This window comes from Rattus norvegicus, chromosome 3 (assembly GCF_036323735.1).
Source record: "Rattus norvegicus strain BN/NHsdMcwi chromosome 3, GRCr8, whole genome shotgun sequence".
Classification (NCBI taxonomy): Eukaryota; Metazoa; Chordata; class Mammalia; order Rodentia; family Muridae; genus Rattus; species Rattus norvegicus.
Window position 1 is genome coordinate 72,718,629 of NC_086021.1, and position 14,377 is coordinate 72,733,005.

The window sequence follows — 14,377 nt, forward strand, 5'->3', positions numbered from 1 at the left end:
GCAAGACAAACAGGCAAACCCCCCAACCACTGGAAAAAATAAAACTTTGATTTTAAAACATCATTTCTTTGGGAAATCATTATTTTTGTTGCTGTTATTGCAGAAAAATCCTTGCTGTTGGTGGTAACACACACACACACACACACACACACACACACACACACACACACACACACACACAGTTAATCCCAGCACTGGGGAGGCAGGAGCAAAAGGATCTGTGTGCGTTTATGGCTAGCCTCTTCTACTGAGAGAGTTCAGAGTTCTAGAATATCCAGGGCTTCAATGGAGAAAAGAAAAAAACTGTCTGTAACATAATCTTATTGATACAAGAGCCTTACTTTTAGGTAAAATAGAACATTTGATGTATTGAATTACATTTGGATACTCTTTGTCACTGAATATGTTAGGTGTTTTTTAAGGAGGCATTTTCTTCTTCTTAAGTCTCTGCCACTACAATTTTGTGTCAAAAAGCCAATCAATTCTGTCAGGAACTGGGACAGTGCTTAAGAAATTGAAAACATTTCTGCTGGCGGGTTCACTATTCATTTCTGACACTGGCTGGTACAATATCGAGCACTTTAATTTATTGAAGTTGCTATTCGGAAAATAAAAGCCATATATTCTCCTACATGAAACCTATTCAACATTTCTTTTTATCTGTTTGGACACAGTTCATAGCTTTTTAATAAAACATTGAACATTAATCTTTTTAAACTCCAATATAAATGGTAGGTAAAACTATAAACTAATTTGAATTCAGGGCTCGTTTTTAACATTTACAGAAATCACGAACTATCAAACTAATAGCATTTTGAATGTGAGATTAAGTGAATTCCTGCTTTTGCTCATTTTGGTTATATTTTTACAGTTGGGGTGCTTTGAAATACAATAGACAGTTTCTTTTTTATTGTATAGAATAGAGTTTATTCAGGGCATGGGGCGTGGAGTCAAGAGGGTAGCAGATGCAGAGAAAGGCAAAGAGGGGGGATGAGAAAAGAGAAGTAGAGAAGTAAAGGCTGACTAAGGACATGTGGAGAGAGGGCGAAAGAGGTGGAGCGAGAAGGAAGAGCAAGAGCCAATAGATTTAAAAGTCCGATTGAAGTCAAAGTTATTATTTACTTCTTTTCATTTGATAAAATCTATAGACAAACAGAAGATCACTTGTGTTAATGTGGGGAATGAGAGTAAGGGTGGTCTGTTATGTTAGCCAGGAGTCTTCAATGCAGAATGACCAAAATTAGCTCAGAATCGTGGCAGCAGGAGTGCAGGACACACAGACATTTATCCAGAGATGGGTGGGAGGAGTCCGGGTGATTCTGATGTATGGTGAAAATTATGGTTGACTCCGAGAATCATTGCTTAGAAAATTAGGCTACTTGAATTTTTTTGTCTTGTTGGAGCTGGCTAGCCACATTTTTTTTCACGTAGATTTTTTTTTAAAATTTATGAATGAAGGTGAAATCTAATGAAATGCTTTAAAGAATGCTTGTGAACACAGTAATAACTTAAATGTTTTACAAAATTATTCATTTTGATATTGTAAAATTACATATTTATCAACTCATGACATCAGTAATGCATTGCAATTTGATGTTTGAACTAACACGGTACTTTATATACTATAAGTAGTATTTACTTTCCTAATATACTAAAACACAATATTAGTAAATTTCACCTATGTACCAATTATTTCAGATGAAGAATTAGACATATTCATTCTTGTTAAAGTAAGGTATCTTAAAAAAATCATAATGGCATTATAATATTTCCCCTCTCCCTTTTCTCCTTCCAAACCCTTCCATATACTCTGCCATGGTCTCCTTCACAATCATGGCCTCTTTCCAACTAATTACTATTGCACATGTGTGTGTATACCTATAGTTCTGTTTGTGTATGTGTATGTGTATACACATCAATTACTAACTATGGACCTTTTCAGTCCATATAATGTTACTTTTACGTATGTTTTCTGGGCTGACCATTTAACGATTTTAAAAAACAACCACTGTATTTTTATAAACCACATATTATATGCAGATACCTATTTAAATATCTTCCTTGTAATTAAACAAAAAGGCCCACAGCAGGACATTGCTACTGTCATTTGTAAATGTGTTTAAATGAACACTGTGTCTGCACAACAGATATCTGAAAGCAAGACTTAAATGTGTTGGCTGGTGATAGAGAGCCCACTTAACTTGTGCTAGACCCCGGGTCGAATCTCTACTACCCCAAACAAACACGGCCAAAGAAAAACATCTATTGAATTAAAGAGTATCTGGGTTAGAATTCAGACTGTAAGGTATGCTATTAAAACATCCATTGCTGATGCTATAGGACTTGCAAGCACACATAGTTTACACAAAGTCTGTGTAGTTCTATGGAGGAGATCCACAGATCACATTTTGATATCATCACTGCTTCACCTACAAATATCCATTGACCTGCCCTCTTCTATCAGCATCTCACCGTAGCTGACAAAGGAAAGTGTCAAGCCAAGATTGAACACCTACTACTTTTAGTCGTCCAAGAAAAGTACGTGTATGTACTTCCCAAAGCACTGGGCCAAGTGAATATTAACTAAAACATTGTTGGGCTTTTATCATTTATTCTACAACACTTCTCTAACTGTAGAAAGGAAAAACATTCCCTTCTGGCCTAAACAAACAACCAAGCATTGCCACACACCAGAGGAATAAGAATTAAGGTTGGTATTAAGTAGGAAAAGAATCAAGGTCTACTTATAAAATAAATTAGGAAGTAATACTAACATACTGTCATGGGAGAAAGCACTTAAAATCTTTTTCAAAGTTCAAGGAAGGCTTCTATCTGTTATCTAGTTAAAGATAATAGAAAATAAAGGTTAAAATTCTCCTGACAATGATTCATAGTTGCTTTCCAGAAAGAACTCTTTTGTTGAAGTGAACTGGAATGTGACAGGGACATACAGGAAGAAATGTATTATAAAGCAAAAACTTACAATATTCACCTAGTTTGGATTTTAATATATTTTGACACGTGGTTTCTTATATTTGGCCTCATCCAGTTAAGAAGATAGCAAACAGTGTTTGCTGTTGATAATAATGAGGAGTAGTCGCTATATTCAGTGTAATTTCCAGCAGAAGGCCTGAACAAAAAGCATGTTGTAATAAGGGGATTTTTATGCCCATTTACTTGTTCACTTAGGCTCAAGCATTAAGTTCTGGAAAAGCCCATTTGGTGTGATTGATTACAGCAGCACTTCAACATATGGTCCCCCGACCTGCAGCATCAGTGTCATCTTCAAACTTAGAAAAACAGTTCCCGAGCCTCACTCCAATCCACTGAATCGAAAACTAGATGAAAGCAGGAATCAGCGTCCATCAGGATTTTCAGATGATTCTGCTTAGCCGAACTGCTGCTCTGAATAATTGGAGACAGTGCTGATGGCAGGGAACATGACTGCTTGTCCAGCCAGAGAGCAAGAAGCTTCTCAAATGAATCATCTTCCCTTGATGATACAGAGAAAAGTTTTTACGAAGGAAACGGCAAAAGCCAACAACGCACAATTTTGTGAGAACAAGTGACAAACAGAACTGAGGCGGCAGTCAGGTGTTAATGGCCTGGCACTTGCGTTAAGGCAGGTCTACACAGGGGAGCTTGCCATCCATGAACAAAACCCCAAAGGGGAAACGGAAGTGAAAACCCACAGCCTTCTTTGTCACAGAATCTCACTGCTTGGCATGCCTGCTGACAATTCACCCGTCTCCTTCTCCATGTGCTGACAACCCTCACCAAGCTACATTTATTCCTGCATCCTCATTGGTCTCCGCTTGCTTTTTTTCATTTTAAAACCTTCTTTTTCCCAAAACAAAGTTTTAGAATCTGAAAGTTATGTCACTGTAGCAGATACTAAAAAGAATACATATTCCACAGTTCAAAGAGCTAGACTGTTTTTGTCTGGAGGGGAAACTTTTTTTTTTGTTTGTTTGGTTTTGACATTGAAAAAATCCTTGGAAACTTGCATGCAATTTTAAAAATCACGTTTACTCCTTTGCCTGGGGCCGTGCTCCCAGCTTTGTTCTGAGATCATGCTACTGCCAGACTGTGCTCCAAGCTCAGGAAAGCCCGTTCCTTCCGGCTAGCTTCGACAACCCTCCCTCAACTACCCCGTCCTCTCTCCTTCTCCTGTCCACCTTAGCTCCGTGGAATAAAATCAGCTTTATTAGTTTAGAACTTGCCAGATTACACAAATACTGGGTGAGGAAATTCTTTCCTAACCTTATCAGCTAGCCTATTTAGGCCATCTGCTGGTCGTGGAGGCCGCCATTTCCAGCCAATCAAGATCTTAGGTGGTTGCAGTATGACTCTCTGAAACCCAGCTGAAACCCCTCTCCTTGCCTGCATCCCTCCTCTTCCTCCTGGACCCGGAAGTCCCACTTTTCCCTTTGCCCCGCATTTAGCTTCTGCCCTCTTTATTGGCCAAATCAAGAACCAATTAGGAACCAGATTTTAGTATCAGCTCCTCCCCCTACAGGAAATTGCAAGTCTGAGGAAGGTAAGGGGATGCATAGAAACTGAATGGGACATAAGTGTGCTAGGTGTAGGTGCACTCTCCCTTGCTCTGTGCCTCCTCCATCCATGTTCATACTGTCCTGTTCTTTCCTCACATTTAGTTGCCCCTCTTCAATGTGACTTCATCATGCGCCGTTGATTCTGTCTCTTTCAAACCTTCCATCTTTAATAAGGGGCTTTTCTAAGTCTCGAGCATGGGATTCTTTTTTCGTTCATTATTTCACCGACTTATATATGTTCAATTCTTATGTCTTTGGTACATCTATTCACTTGTCTTTTATGTGCATTGCTCCGTTTCTTCCTACTGTGATCCTGCCCCTTTCTGATTAGTTTTTCTTGACTGTCTTTTGATCTCACTCTTCTGAGAACTTTATATTTCTTTCGTTCTTTTTATTTTTTACTCTTTAGATTTTTTTCTGCCGTTCTTTTTTTTTTTTTAAAGAAAGTACTTAATATTCTGAGCAAAACGTTCTTTGCCTGTGAATGTTTCAACGAACAGTTCTTACAGCAGGATGATAAAGTCCCGAGGACGGCATCATTCTCCATTACTTCTGTCTCTAAAATATATCACATTATTAGGGCCTCCTGTTCATCTCACTTTCATCCATCCTTTTCTTCTACGGAGACTTATCTCAGTCTTTCTTACATACCCACATATAAGTTCACATTTAGACAGCAACTGTAGTTTCCGTGAACGTAACTGTTGGTATGAGCTCATCTATTCATGTTTCTCTTCTGATGGGCAAGATCCTGTACCTGGTTTATGATGTTAGCTGTGGAACAACAGTTTTGGCAACCATTTGGGGTTTCTTGATAATAAAGACATATCCACATTTCAGAGAGTGAGCTAGAATCTAAGCAGGAAGTAGGGATTTGAATTTAGCATCTCTGTCCACTGCTTTTTATAGATCAGGAAGTCTCAAACCATCCACGGAATGGGAAGACTTCAGAAATGATTATGTTCTTTCTTCCCTTTCAGGATAATTATCTTGAAAAAAAACTTGCCCCCAAAACAATGTCGGGTAACTTCATTTGTTCTCATTAATTTGTGAAGAACTTACTGCACTGTGATGATACTGGAGCTATTGGTTCTCCCATGGTTTTTTTCTGGTTGTGCTATCGCCATTGAAGCCATAATGATATTTTTCTTACCCTATCCTAGCTTACAAGGTTTAAGCAGGAAATAGACACCATGTCATTTCCCCAAGGGGACTCTCATTTATATAAGAAATATAACTGTATACTATTTAGAAATATATGAATATAAATAAATAAAATAAACTAACTGAATGTATACCAACAATATTGGAGCGAGTCAGGGAGAGAGAAAGAAGGCATACACACCAAGAAGAAATACTTAGAAGAAATCTAGGTGATTATGATGATCATCATCATCTGTCATCCATTAATTGCCTCTGTGGAGACTACAATGATGAGCCCTGAGACAAGGCATTAAAACTATGGGTGTTCAACCTTAAATGGGATGTCTGTCACAACACCTGCCCTCCAAAGCTCAGGGAAGGTGGAAAGAATTTATTAAAATAAGGAAGAGTACTGTGAAATGTTGTCATTTGGACTTTAACCAGTAATTCCATAATAAGACGTTGCTCTGGTCTTTGTCTATTGCAAAGGAAACTGTCATTGATGACAGGTGAGGACTACACATACCTTTAATATAAGGACAGGTATTTAGAACGTAGCTAGGAAATGTGCTGACTTAGGAAAGTGGTGACTGTAGGTTCTGCTCTAAGATCTGTGACTTCACTAAGTGTTGGGTAGTTGGCTAAGGGTCTGGTACCAGGCATAATTTCCCTCTTAACGAACAGGTCTTACGTTCCTTTAATAAGCTGCTGGTTCCTGCCAAGCCAAGGTATACATGCTACTACATCATCCTTATGTTTATCTTCTATACTTGTTTATTGTCGCTGAGAGTCATCATAGCTGTTCAGGGTGTTGGTTATTTCCCTTCTTTGAAATATTATAGGGTGCCTACAGAAAACCACAGCCAATCAAAATGCAGAGCTGTGTCCAAGTCCCATTGCATACATCTACATAAGAACTCCTGTTCCTCAACTTTGGGAACATTATGGAAGAGTTGGAGAAAAGATTATAAGAGCCAGGGATGAGGCTGTGAGAGTTTTTCCTAGTAATGTCAAAAGTTGCACCAGCATACTGTCATCTAAAGATGAGCTGAGCAAGGACAACAAAATGGATGTGCCAAAGTAGTTGAGGGGAAAACCTAAGAGTTCTCAGCCTCACTCAAAGAACTTCAGGCAGCTAAGGAATGCTGAGAGTGGGAGAAAGAGTCTTCCCCAGGGAACAGCATACCAATTGGTTATTCAATACAAAGTGGTCAACCCTGAAAATTTGTACGTACAAGAGACAATATACAGAATAAACGGGTTATATTCAGGAGTACATATGAATATGCATGTAAATGTCTTTTTTATTTTCTCCGATGAGGGAATGTAATAAGTAACCCTGGGCCTAGACCTGGAAGCTTCTAGCCTCCTTATAATCTAATCTTCTGCAAGCCTGGACCTTGAAGGCTTCAGAGCAGCTTCTGTCTGCTAACCTAGACCTAGAATATTTCAGCCTCTGAGACTTAATGCTGAATAAATTTAGCCTTTCTAATTCTTTCTGAATTCTGGCAGGCTGGTTCAAGTCAACTGTTGTGTCTCAAACTCCTCTCCAAGCTGACTGATTCAAACTGACCTCTCTAGGCTTTTGACTAAATTGCTTTGCTTGGAAAAACTGCCTCTGAACTTCACAGACTTAACTCATACTCCACTTCTCTCCCTGCAAGGCAGCCTCTTTCCTATCTGTTCTTCTGAGAGTTGTGTGTATCTTATCTTAGACTCATTCTGTCTATTCTTTCTTTGATTCATCACTTTGTCTGCCCCTTACTTAGACATCATTGTTAGGGATTAAAGGTGTGTACTCAGGGCATTTCTGTTTTCTAGGTAGATCATATAGACCTAGATATTTTTAGATATGATCTCTTGTCAGGGTAGCCATGTTGCTGGATTAAAATTCATCTACATATGCATATACCTATATGTTTGTAACAACAGTTAATGGAAAAATGGTCCTGACTTTGAAAGAAAGCAAGGAAGAGTATATCAGGTTGTTGAGGGAGGAAAGGAAAGGAAAAATGAAAGAACCTCAGAATTTTAAGATTTAATTTTAAAAATCAAAGGGATACTTTATAAAAGAAAACTTCTCTGAACTAAGTTTAGGGTAGGACAACACCATGGATATAAACTCAGGTATTTAGAAGGCAGCTCGATAATATGATCTAGAATGCAAACCTCAATAGATTCTCCCCAGGGACCTATGACTTCCCTAAGCATGTTTTTTTTCCCCCACTATGTTTACAATACTGAGCAAAATTCCACCCTGTTCATGAACCACAGATCAAATGAAGATAGTGATTCATTGCACTCTACAACAGTTTTAGAGCTACTGTACCAGTGGCCACATTTTTCCTAGATTGTTGAATTGTAGCTTGGAAGGTCCAGTGCTCAATTAATTCATTGGTGTTTTTTCTCCTCTAGAAGATTCCCTTGAACATTCCAGTACTGTGGAAGATAGCCAATAGGAAGTTCCCTGGTCAGTTCAGGAGAATTTATCTGTGTCCTATAATCAGATGGTGTAGTGTCTCCAGCAATGGGGTTCTTGCTATCTACGAATATCTTACCTTATTGGATGCTTCAGGAGCCTTTGTGACCAATTACTCATATGGAGACAGCCTGTCCGTGGCACTGAGATTTTCATTTAGTGACCCATGTTTTGCTGAGCAGCATTTTTCATTAATATGGGTTACTTCTGCTCAATGCCACTTTAATTAGCTATAAAATATGTGGGGTTTAATAAGGCCATTTCATAATTCTTACTTTTGGTTCATCTATTCTTCCCTTCCTTTCCTTTTCCTTACAATTTATCTTACCCATGTTCAAATCTTTAGTTCCCTTCATTCTGTGCCTGCTTTTAATTTCATATGTGTTCTCCTATCCTTTTTTATTTTATTTATTTTATTGTTTTACTTGCATTGCAATATCTTAAGCTCCTAAGTAACTTCTTACCCATTTTACTTTGGTTACTCTCTCCACTTGCCACTCCTTTTCCAATTCTGATCAATCCACTAACTGCTTTAACCCTTCTGTGCCCATTATCCCTCTCTACTTTCATTTCACCAGTATTCACCATTGTCACTCCATAAATACATCTCCCCGCCAATGAAAAATTCCTGGTTTTCTAGTTTTCATGTGTACTCTCTTAAAGTCAAGAAACAGAACATTTGACTCTAGGATCCTTTTATGACAGAAAACTTCCAGCTTTGTCTCAGGGGAAAAGGGTGAACTTAGAATTTTCTTACAGTCCTTTCTATTTATTTGCAAATTTCATGTTTTATTTTTTTAAATAATGTTACAGTGTGTGTGTGTGTGTGTGTGTGTGTGTGTGTGTGTACCACATATTCATTTCCATGTGCACATTGATGATTATCCAGATATACTTCATTTCTAAATTATTGTGGAAACTAGCAATGTACATAAATGTTCTATTATCTTTGTAATAAGATATGAAGCCCTTTGGGTATATGGTCAAGAATAATGCTGGATCACATGATAGACCTATTTTTAATGTTTCGAGATGCTTCTAGATTTCACATGTTTCTGCACTAGTTTGCACACAGCACTAATATATAAGGGTTCCATTTCCCTGTATGTGTTCCTACAGTTACTCTCATTTCTATTCCTAATGATGGCCATCTTGACTGGGTTAGAGAGAAACTTAAAGTAGTTCTGTACTTTTTTCCCTGGAGGCTAAGGATGTTGAATACCTCTTAAAAGTGTTTAGTAGCCACTTGTACTTTTCAGAACTTTTTGTTCAGTTTAATAGCTTATTTTAAAAATTATTTTCCAAAAGCATTTTACTTATCCTTTCATCATCTTACACAACATATTTTGAACACATTCTCCCTCTTATCTTTCATCTAATTTCTCTTAGATCTATTTCTTAACCCTCCCCATTTCATATGCCTCTCTCTCTCCCCCTCTCTCTTTCTTGCAAGCTGTTTGTGTCCAGTTTGTATTGCCATTTACTCCTGGCTATAAGGCCATCTTCTAAACATGGACGGTCTATTTACTAGGAGCCATACCCATCAAGAATGATGTCTTCCTCCCCTAGGAGTCACCAAGTGTTCAGAGCTCATCAGTTAGGGGTAAGGGCTGGCGAATCCTTTCTAACTTGGTCATATTTTAAAATTGAATTCTTTAGTTTTTTGAGTTCTTTGTAAATTTTAAGATTGAAACCCGTTTAGATGTATCACTGACAAAGATTTTCTTCTATTCACTGGGCTAACTGCCCACTTGATCGGCCATTTCCTTTGTTATCCAGGAGCTTCTTACTTTCCTCTGCTTCCACTTGTCCACTGTTGGTTTTAGTTTCTGAGCAATAGGAGCCATATTTTGAAAGTTCTTGCTTGTGTCTATAAGTTGAATTCTGCTCCCCATGTTTTCCTCTAATACAAAACTTACATTTATTTAGTATCAAATAAGAAAGTAGACTTGGGAGTTAAAGGAATATGCTAACAGTGAATAGATTAAAACAGAGAGAATGATTTCTAATGCACTGGAATGTATTCATATGCTCTATAGTGTAATCAGTGTGCACATTTGCCAAGCAACCAGATCATAAATTATTCACCTGGGACTGGAATCTAGATATACTGGTGTCTACTTTATTGTTCAAAATATATAATAATGAAACAGAAAGGACTGAATGGTGTGAGAGATAGGAGAGCAAGATAAAGAAGACAATTCAGGGAGTGTTAGTTATCACTAAGACCTTTTGAAAAATCCATGGCAAACCTAACAATGCTGTGTGTCAGGGTGAAGAGAAGTGCCCCAACTGGATACCGCATGATTGAAAATAAATATCCTTGTTTTTTTTTAAACCAGGAATGGGTTACTTTGTTTTGCGTTGTTGACCAGTTGACTCTTATAGACATCTCTACCATTACAGATTATTGCTAGTGCTTTTAGTTTCCATTCAGAATTAGACAGTAAGAGCTATTGATGTTAATACTGCATAATTTGAGTCACAGAACATGGAGAAATAAAGCTGTTCCTGACTTGGAAACTTCATCCCTACTGGCTAGCTTTCATAATGTTGAAAGATGCTGTGTATACTTTGAGAGATTAAAGGTAGTCATCAGTTTTTATCCAACTATTAGTGCTGCATGCTATCACAATAACAGGCATAATAAGACACTGCTTCTACTGGTGACATAAATGTTATGAGAGTAATCAATTACTGTCTGATTGGAACTAAGGAGTGCTGTATGAGATGAAGCTCATACCTGGTACTATTAGCAGAGCCACAAACCTGTTGCTAGATATGTCAGGGAGAACCTACAACTATTATTCTGCTAAATAGATATGGTATTAGAATTACTAGTACTTACTTATTATGATATGTGTAGAGCAGTGTGTCTTTCAACTCTCATCAGAGAAGTTTCCTCTTGCCGTAGGGACGCAGAGACCCTCAACAGGTCAACATGCAGATAATAATAGATTGGGGAGTGCCTATTCATAAATGGGAAACTATGTCATGTAAATGTAACTTTTATTTGTCAAATGCAGTTGTCATCTCAGAGGCTTATGGCAGAATAAGCTCACCCTTCCTAGTTCTTTCTGAACTCTAATTAACGGTTCAGGTCAGCTACTCTAGCTCAATCTCTTCTCCAAGCTGGCTGATTCAAACCGGCTTCTCTCGGCTTCTGACTGAATTGGTCTCCTTGACTTCAGACTAACTCTGGCAATCTGTTCTAGTCTTATGGCTGCTTCTCATTCTCTGGTTCATTCTGTCTTCACCTGTAACCTGTCTCTAAAACTGCCTCCTCTGTTGGTCTCTGTTTCTCTCTTACGTTGCCTTTCTGTCCTGTGTTTCTTTAAGTTGGCTCTTTCCTGTGCTGTAATTGTAATAGTTGCGAGTATCCTATTTCTGACTCATACTATCAAATTTTTCTCTTTGTTTGCCCCTCAAACTTGGCTACTTCCTGCTACAAAGCAACCTTCATTATTTGGGATTAAAGATGAGTACTAAGGGTATGTCTCCATTACAGCCAGAGGAATTAAAGGTATCTAGTATGTTCAAATTCCAGCTGGATCAAACAGACCTAGAAGATCTTTGGGTCTGATTTGTTGCCAGAGCACCCATGTTTATGGATTTAAATTCCTATATGGTATCATATTCCCCCACACAAGGCTCAGGTATTCTTGTTAGAGAATCTGTAGAAAGATTGTAAAAGCCAGAGGATGACTTCAAGAAAATTATGCTTTCATATATGCAGGGAGGTTGCATATATGAACTCATAGTGATTGTAACTATATGTACAAGACCTAAACAAATTCAAAATAGGAAATATCCTAGCATGTAGCAGGAAGACAGGCACAGAGTCCTATCACCAAATCAAGAAGATATTCATATTTGTAGCTGTTGGGAGAGTGATAACAGTTTTTATTAATGGTGTGATTGTCAGTAGGTTTATTACTCTAGGCCATACCTGAGTCTCAAGGATAGTTTGAAGAACCAAATTGGATTTGATTTAAAAAAAAAACTAAAAGAGAACTTGGGAATGTGTGGGTTAGGGAAGTGAGGGTGGATCTGGAAAGTGCTGGGTGAGGAGGGTGAATATGATCAAAATACATTATGAGATTTAAGAATCAATATAATTAAAAATGATGACAATTAGTGACAAGGAAAAGATCAACTATAATGTTTCAGTTGTTTGCTGTGCCAAAACACTTAGATCACCAGAAAATATTTCTCATTCTTCTGAAACTTTCACAGGACTCCAGAGATACCCCATCTTTTTTTTCTTTTTTTTCTTTTTTTTTTTTTTGGAGCTGGGGACCGAACCCAGGGCCTTGTGCTCCCTAGGCAAGCGCTCTACCGCTGAGCTAAATCCCCAACCCTGAGTTACCCCATCTTTATTGTGTAAAATAACAGCAGTTCAGCTCAGTTGGGTTGAAGAACCCACATCTAAGAAGTTTGGCAATTTGGTTATAACTTGTGGTTGAAAGGTCCCCTGGAACTGTCAAAAGATTTCTGACCTGGCTTCTGGTAAAGGCCCAGCTTGAAGACTAAGACTCAGATCTAGTACTATGTCAAATTATCACCTTATGTTGGTTCAAAATGGACACAGAATAATCCAGACACAAGGGACGGAAAGCACACATGTGAGTGAGTAATGGAAATTTTAGGCCATTGGAAACTAGTGATGCTTCACACACCATATTAACTTTGGAATATTCGCAGCAGGAAAGAGACATTGTACAGTGTTTAAAAGATTTCCAACATTCATGCATATAAACATGAATTTCAGCTAATGGAAAATGTTATTAAAAATAGAAAAAGAACCTATAATTTGAAAAAATCCTTCTAAATAGCATGTCACCCTTTATTCTTTTTAGCAATGTAATTGCAATCTGACTTCAACTGCATATTTTTGGGGAGGGTATTGTGGCATATGTACCCAGTGTTCAACACGGGGTTTTCTTTGGGTATATAGTCTGCCTTCTCTGCTTTCTCTACTGGGTGGAGATCACAAGATTAGCCTGTCTTTCACGCTATTATAATACTCTGGACCAATGCATCAGGGTTCATAGAGGCCACATTTTAAATGATGATTAGCTTATTAAATTGATAAGATGTCTTAGAGATAAGAGGTAAGACTTGTGTGCTCTGTATATAGCTAGAGGTAAGATCAGCCAGTATCACTAACTCTGTGTCTGGAAAAGATGTAAAAAGGCCTTGGCTTGGAGTTCGTTCTCCTTAAACTTACATACTGTGTCTGAAGAGGTTTGATCAACAATTTGAACAGCTACCTCCAAATTAAACTCAAAACCATGTTTCTCTCTCCTGATTAGGACTACACTCCTGTGTAGACGGTATTTATCACATGGTATATTTCTCTGCCTAATGTCTCATTACACGTTTTTATCCTTAAATATGAATAAGAATCTGTGGGATGTATCAAAGCATAGAAAAATCAAATACAGTCGGATATTTCAAAAAACATGCATTCTCTCATTTATTCTTCTACCAGTGCCGTACCAAAGAAAGGGATTTTTCATTCTGTTAACACCAAACTCTGCTGGTCTGATAGTGCAGCTCACTCATTTAACAACTGTGTTGAAGAGTAGAGGAGCTAGTAGCTCTGAGGACATTTCCCCCACTAAGGATAAAGAAACTACGGCAACATTATCTCATATAATCTGTGGACCAGGAGATGTGAAGATTCTGAGAACAGTTAAATGGAGCCAAGAAATAAGTAATTTAAGAGGAAAAAAATGTTGTATTGAGTTATGTGAGCAGAGTGCTCAAGGTCATGTAAAGTTTTACCCTTGGGTGCCTTGAAATGTTGTATTATGTGTTTTTTCCTTTATCAGTCAACAATGTATGATAGATGTAGTCTATCAAATCCAGAAGATGTCCTCTTGGGTCATTACTTGTTATGAGATGTAAATCCTGAAGATTACATTAAAATTTGGGAGGCTTAAATCCAGCTATGTCCTGCCTGATTCAAGCACATGGGCAAAGATTAACCTGCTTGCTTCATGGTTATAAAAAGATTATGAAAATAAAACCATCCAGCCTGTGATGCCAGACCTCTCTTGTGTTTCTTCATAGATCCTGTGCACGTATTAAGTCGAGATAATTAACAGAGTGGAATCCATTCACCACATCATCTGACTAGGTATTGTCAATTAAGACTTCCTATAAGTTAGGATTAAGTCTCTAAATTTAGGTG

The 14,377-nt window shown here is 37.9% G+C and overlaps 1 protein-coding gene across 8 annotated transcripts in view; it reads left to right on the forward strand.

Moving 5' to 3' along the window:
• The window catches only part of B3galt1 (Beta-1,3-galactosyltransferase 1), a 573,038-nt gene that overhangs the window by 57,219 nt on the left and 501,442 nt on the right, over window positions 1–14,377 (forward strand). For 5 of the 8 annotated variants that reach the window (XM_017591942.3, XM_039105589.2, XM_063284269.1 and 2 more), the window contains exon 2: window positions 14,257–14,323. The exons of the other annotated variants lie outside the window; for them this stretch is intronic. The gene's annotated coding sequence lies outside the window, so the exon portion shown is untranslated. The remainder of the gene's footprint in view (window positions 1–14,256; window positions 14,324–14,377) is intronic. 8 annotated transcript variants of the gene reach the window in all.